This window comes from Micromys minutus (assembly GCF_963924665.1).
Source record: "Micromys minutus genome assembly, chromosome: 11".
NCBI classification, from domain to species: Eukaryota; Metazoa; Chordata; class Mammalia; order Rodentia; family Muridae; genus Micromys; species Micromys minutus.
In genome coordinates, this window is record NC_137980.1 from 4,781,479 (window position 1) to 4,787,409 (window position 5,931).

At 39.6% G+C, this 5,931-nt stretch overlaps 1 pseudogene across 1 annotated transcript; it reads left to right on the forward strand.

Annotated features, from left to right (window-relative positions):
• The first annotated feature begins 890 nt into the window (after positions 1-890).
• LOC308427077 (NADH dehydrogenase [ubiquinone] iron-sulfur protein 2, mitochondrial-like) lies at positions 891-2,207 on the forward strand (annotated as a pseudogene). Its single transcript has one exon. The product of its transcript is annotated as an NADH dehydrogenase [ubiquinone] iron-sulfur protein 2, mitochondrial-like (transcript).
• Positions 2,208-5,931: the final 3,724 nt, after the last annotated feature.

Here is a 5,931-nt window from a genome sequence, read left to right on the forward strand (position 1 = left end):
TAATACTTATCTCATTTAAATTAGAAATTTTAATTCTTACATTGAAAATATTTACAAATTAATTTCACAGTCTATCAGTTGGTAAAACATTAGTCTGGATGTACTAGGTACCATATTTGCTACAACTTAATAATTAGAAGAGTTTAATCATCTGTTAAAAACAATTACAGAGTTGATTCTTTCCAAACCTTTCCATCTTACTGATAAAGTTTTCATAAAAATATAAAACATATACCTGGAACTATATAAAATAAAATCCAAAAGGTATTATAGGCATTAATGCTGAAAATTTTTGAGCACAAATAAAAACAATATTTGGTTTTAAGAAAGAGTAATGCAAGCATCCTTGAATCAATATAGGTAGAGATTCTTTTCTAGAATTGCCACAAACTATATGTACTCTTTTGTTGCACCCAACAAATTTCAGTATTTCTGTGAGTTCTCATGCCTAACAGTGCAGGAAAACACACAGTGACAAGGCACTTTCTGTCCCAGTCTTTTACAATAACACCCACCTATGCTCTGTCGAGTAATATGTCTGCCAACCACTGATTAATCATCTAAAATTACAACATTTTTGTTATTGTATTGAAGAATTCATGCCAAAAAAGATTGTGGCATGAAATTTTCTGAAACAAATTGCATTCAGCATGCATAGGAGACCCATTCCAAATGCCCCATAGATACCTATTTTACACATTTGTTCATTATTATTGTTGAGCAGTACCCTGCTACATGAACACACACAATTTATTAATCCATGGAAATACATTTGAACTATTTTCAGATTTATTTTATTTTGCAAAAAAAAAGAGCATAAACCAAATATACACATATGCATAAACACTTGTGAACATTTAATTAATATTCTCTGGTCCAAATAAAAGAGGATGAGATGTAGATTCTTTGGTAAATTTATGCTTTCAAGAAACTGGCAGAACTCTCCTTCCTACGGTCTGCGTCAGCCCAGCTCTGCAATGGCAGCCAGGTATGGAATGGTCAGAGCAGGTTTGGGGAGCTGTCATGTACCCCTCCAAGAAAACAGCCCACTGAAGACCTCCTTGGAATGATGTGAGCATTTTGAAGAAAAAGTGGTGACCAACATGACCCTGAACTTTGGACCGCGGCACCCAGCAGCCTACAGAGTCCTGAGACTTGCATAGAGAGATAGCACGGAAATGTGATTTCACATCAGGCTCCTGCACGGAGACATGGAGACGCTCATTAAGTACAGGACCTATCTTCAGGCCCTTCCGTACTTTGACTGGTTAGATTATGTGTCCATGATGTGTAAAGAACAGGCCTATTTGCTAGCTGTAGAGAAGTTGCTAAACATCCAGCCTCCTCTCCGGGCACAGTGAATCCGAGGGCTCTTTGGAGAGATCACACGGATTATAAATCATATCATGGCTGTCACTACACATGCCCTGGACATTGATGCCATGACTCCTTTCTTCTAGATGTTTGAATAAAGAAAGATGTTTGAGTTCTACGAGCGGGTGTCTAGAGTCTGAATGCCTGCAGCCAGGAGGAGTGCACCAGGACCTTCCTTGTGGACTTATGGATAACTTTTATGAATTCTCCAAGAACTTCTCTCTTCAGATTGATGAGGTAAAGGAGATGCTAACCAATAATAGAATCTGGCCAAATAGGACAATGTTCACTTGGGGTTGTATCAGCAGAAGACACACTTAACTATGGATTCAGTGGAGCGATGCTCTGAGGCTCAGGCATCCAGTGGGACTTTCGGAAGATGTAGCCCTATGTTTATGAGCAGGTCGGGTTTTACGTTCCTGTTGGTTCTCAAGGGGACTGCTAAGATAGATACCTGTGTGATGTTAAGGAGATGCACCAGTCCTTCCCTTCGAATCATTGAACAGGGTCTGAACAAGATGCCTCCTCTGGTTGATGATGCCTAAGTGTCCCCACCTAAGTAAGCAGAGATGAAGACGTCATTGAGTCACTAATTCATCACTTTAAGCCGTATACTGAGGGCTACCAAGTTCCTCCAGGAGTCACATATACCATCATTGAAGCTCTTAAAGGAGAATTTGGGGGTATACTTGGTATCTGATGGCAGCAGCTGCTCTTATCTGTATAAGATCAAGGCTCCCGGTTTTGTCCACCTGGCAGGTTTTGACAAGATGTCTAAAGGACACATGTTGGCATATGTTGTAGCCATCATAGGATATAGTTTGGAGAAATAGACCAATAAGAAAAAGCACAGCCTTCAAGCTCCCTTGCCTGTCAGCTGTTTCTTTGGGGCCTGTGCCTGGTGGAAAACGAGCCTATGTTTCTGCGTGTATAAACAAGTATGCATGTACTCGTTGACTTAGCAGTACAGGCTTCCTGTGTATGTACTAGAAAAGGAGAAATTGTATTAAATCAGCCACCTTTTGGCCCCTAAAGAAAAGCAACTGGCATAACATACTCAGACTGGCTGTTCAGATTTTATTCCCAACACCAATATATAATCCCTTTGCATTTAAAAAAAGTTTTCATACAATGTATTTTAAACATATGACATATGCCCCATAAGTTTTATTAAACTGTCTCTATCGCTGTACCCACCCATCTTCACTTTCTTTCTCTCATTTTAAAAGAACACGCTTACCGCTCTCTCCCTCCCTCCCTCCCTCCCTCCCTCCCTCTCTCTCTCTCTCTCTCTCTCTCTCTCTTTCTCTTTCTCTCTCTCTTTCACACACACACACACACACACACACACACACACACACACACACCCTGAGTCTGGAACTGGTCAGCTCCTAAGACACCTGGCTGGAAGAGATAACAAGGCCAGTGAGAGCTGGTTTTAAAATTCTTCAAGGCTTCATCAAATATAAAGAATCTAACATAGCAGCCAACCAAGATTGTAACAATGTCACTGCTTTACCCCTACCAATCATGTTAGAGGCTTCCTAAGCAATCTGGAAATTTCTCCTGGTCTCACATAAAGGAGGGCCTGTGAGCCCCTCTTGCCTTTGTCATTTTGACCCCTGCATGCTAGTAAATTTTGCAGAACAAATACTCTTTGTCTTTGCCTATTTGAGTCTGGGGTCTTCCTTCAGTGAATCTTGGATCCTAACCAAAGTAAACCTAAAACTACACCTGTCTTGGAGTGATTAATATATCAGTATTGCTACATTGAAGCAAACTATTGCTTTCCCAGTAGCTGCTGAGTGCAAATAATTTCTTGGTTATGGTTCGGGCTTTGTATGCAGTTTCAGTTGGGGCTGTGATTATTTCTGAGTTACATGTGTGGAGGATGTTTGCATATTGTCATTATTGCTGTAAGTTCATATGTTTATCAGACTTCTTGTGTCTAGAAAATGCCATTTTCTCTGAGTTATCCCCCATATCTGAGTCTTAAATCATTCAATCTTCTCTTCCACATAGAGCCATGATCTTTAAAGGGGATAAAGTCGTCTGATTGAGGCTGACTGACCCCACACAATTTCCCACACAATTCATATTTTCCAGCTGTGTGGCTCTGTGCTTGTTAGCATCTTCTAAAAGAACAAGTTTCTCTGATAAGGGTTGAGCAATGCACTGATTCATAAATAGATCAATATAGCAATGGGGGTTGTTTTCTTACTGTGCACATTTCACAAGATAATAGTAGGTTTTTACTCTAGTGTCAGTTAAGGCTCCACACCAAGGAGCAGACCCTTTGTACCAGTACTTGATTTCCCCATGACATTAGTTCATCTACTGCATCAATAGGTATGTCTTATTGACATTTTCTCTTATAATATGCCACGTTCATAGCTCTGTGGAGATGGCTTTTCTCCTCCAGTAGCATGTATAGTGACTTCCAGCGCTATGGACACTAAGCAGTTGGGATGATTCTGCAGATAAGCACCAGCTTGATGCCTCCATATTCATATGTGCAGTATTGCCATATTTATATTGCAATAGAGCGTTACTATCAGTTTTACTGGAGGGTAATCAATAACATATAAAATAGCCTATAATGTTTAGGGGAAATCTACTAGATCACTTTAGACAATGACTTAAAAACATGCAACCCATTCCTGGTATTGAGGATTGAGATTCAAAGAAGGCTTAACGGATACAAGTAAATTAAAATAACACCTTTAATTCTCTCTGACCAAATTTTTATAGCAGGATATCAACAACAGCAGAAATAATAAAAAGCTTACTAACTCATGGAAACTAAATAATTCACTAATGAGTAAAAGAAAATGTGTCAATACAGAATTAAGAAATAAAGACATTCTAGATGAATGAAAATGAATACACAACATACTGAAACTTAAGGAACATAATGAAAGTAGTCCCGAGGGCATAAATAAAGAAAAAAATTAGAGTGATTTCATACTATTAACAACACAGCTGATTTGAAAAAAAGGAACAAAACTCACTCAAAAGACCTAGATGGTGCGAAATAATAAAACTCTTGTCTAAAATCAATACTATGGAAACAAAAGGCCAAAAATAAATGACAAATTATACACTCAAACAAGGAGTTGGTTCTTTAGGAAAATGTTATCCAAATCAACTCCTGGGTAGAGAGGAAATAGCCAAATTAATAAAATTATAAATTAAAATGAGAAATAACAACACACAGTGGAAATCCAGAGAATATAAAGCACATACTCTAAAAAACAGAACTCAACAAATTGAAAGATCTAAAAGAAAGGGATAATATTCTCAAGACATCAAGTAGTGCTTATTGGCAGGAATCTGATATGGATGTCTCCTCAGAGGCTCTGCCAGAACTGTACTGATACAGATGAGGATGCTTGCAGATAGCCATCAGACTGAATGCTGGGACCCCAATGAAAGAGCTAGAAAAAGGACTGAAGGAGCTCTAAGAGTCTGCAACCCCATGGGAAGAACAACATTATCAACTAACCAAACCCACCACAGCTCCCAGCAACTAAAACACCACCCAATGATTTCACATGGAGAAACCCATGGCCACAGGTGCATATACAGCAGAAAAATAGCATTTTCTTGCTTCAATGAGAGGAAAGACCTTTGATCCAGGGAAGGATCCTTTCCCGGTGTAGAGGTACACCAAGGAACTGATGTGGGAGAAAGAGGTTGGAAGAAGCAGCACCTTCGTGGAGGCAATGGGAGGGGGAGGTGTCGTGCGCCCCACTTCCCGCAGGCAGGAAAAGGCATGCGACAACAGGATTCTTCTTCGAACAACCTTTATTGTACAATACTCTGAGCAGGGGACCCACGTGGAAGAAAAATGCACTGCTTATATATGCCCAGGAGACTTGTGTTGCTACCTGATTGGTGTGCCCTCCAGTAACTCATTAGCATGCCCCGAGAGCGGGCTGTGAAGTCTGTGGCACATGTGCACTATGTCTCTTGGGCTCTGTTTGCTGAGACATGGGCAGGAAGCCGGTGCCATATTTGGGTGCGGCACAAAAGGCTCTCAACAGGGAGGGAGTATGGGATTGGCATAAAGGGATAAAACCTGCCATGTAAATACAGAGAATATCAAGTAAACAAAGGAAAAACCATTCTCAATACATGACACTTGCCAAAGTTTAATCAAGATCAGAGAAGCAATATGAACAAATATATAACCGCTAGCGAAGCAGAAGCCATTCAAGATTTTTTTTAAACTACAAGACAACATAGGGCTAATATTAAGAATATGAAATAACTCAAAAAATTAGATACGAACAACACACATATTCAAATTAAAAAATTGGATGCAAAAATAAACAGAATCCTCAAAGGAGATTCTCTAATGGCTGAGAAACACGTAAAGATATGTTCATCATGCTTAACCCAGGGAAATGAAAACTGAAAAAATTTTGAGATTCCTTCTTACACTTATCAAAATGGCTAAGAATAATAAGACAAGTGACAGGTCTTACTAAGAAGGATGTGGAGCAATGGAACACTCCTCCATTGGTGACTGGAGTGCAAGCATGTACAGCCACC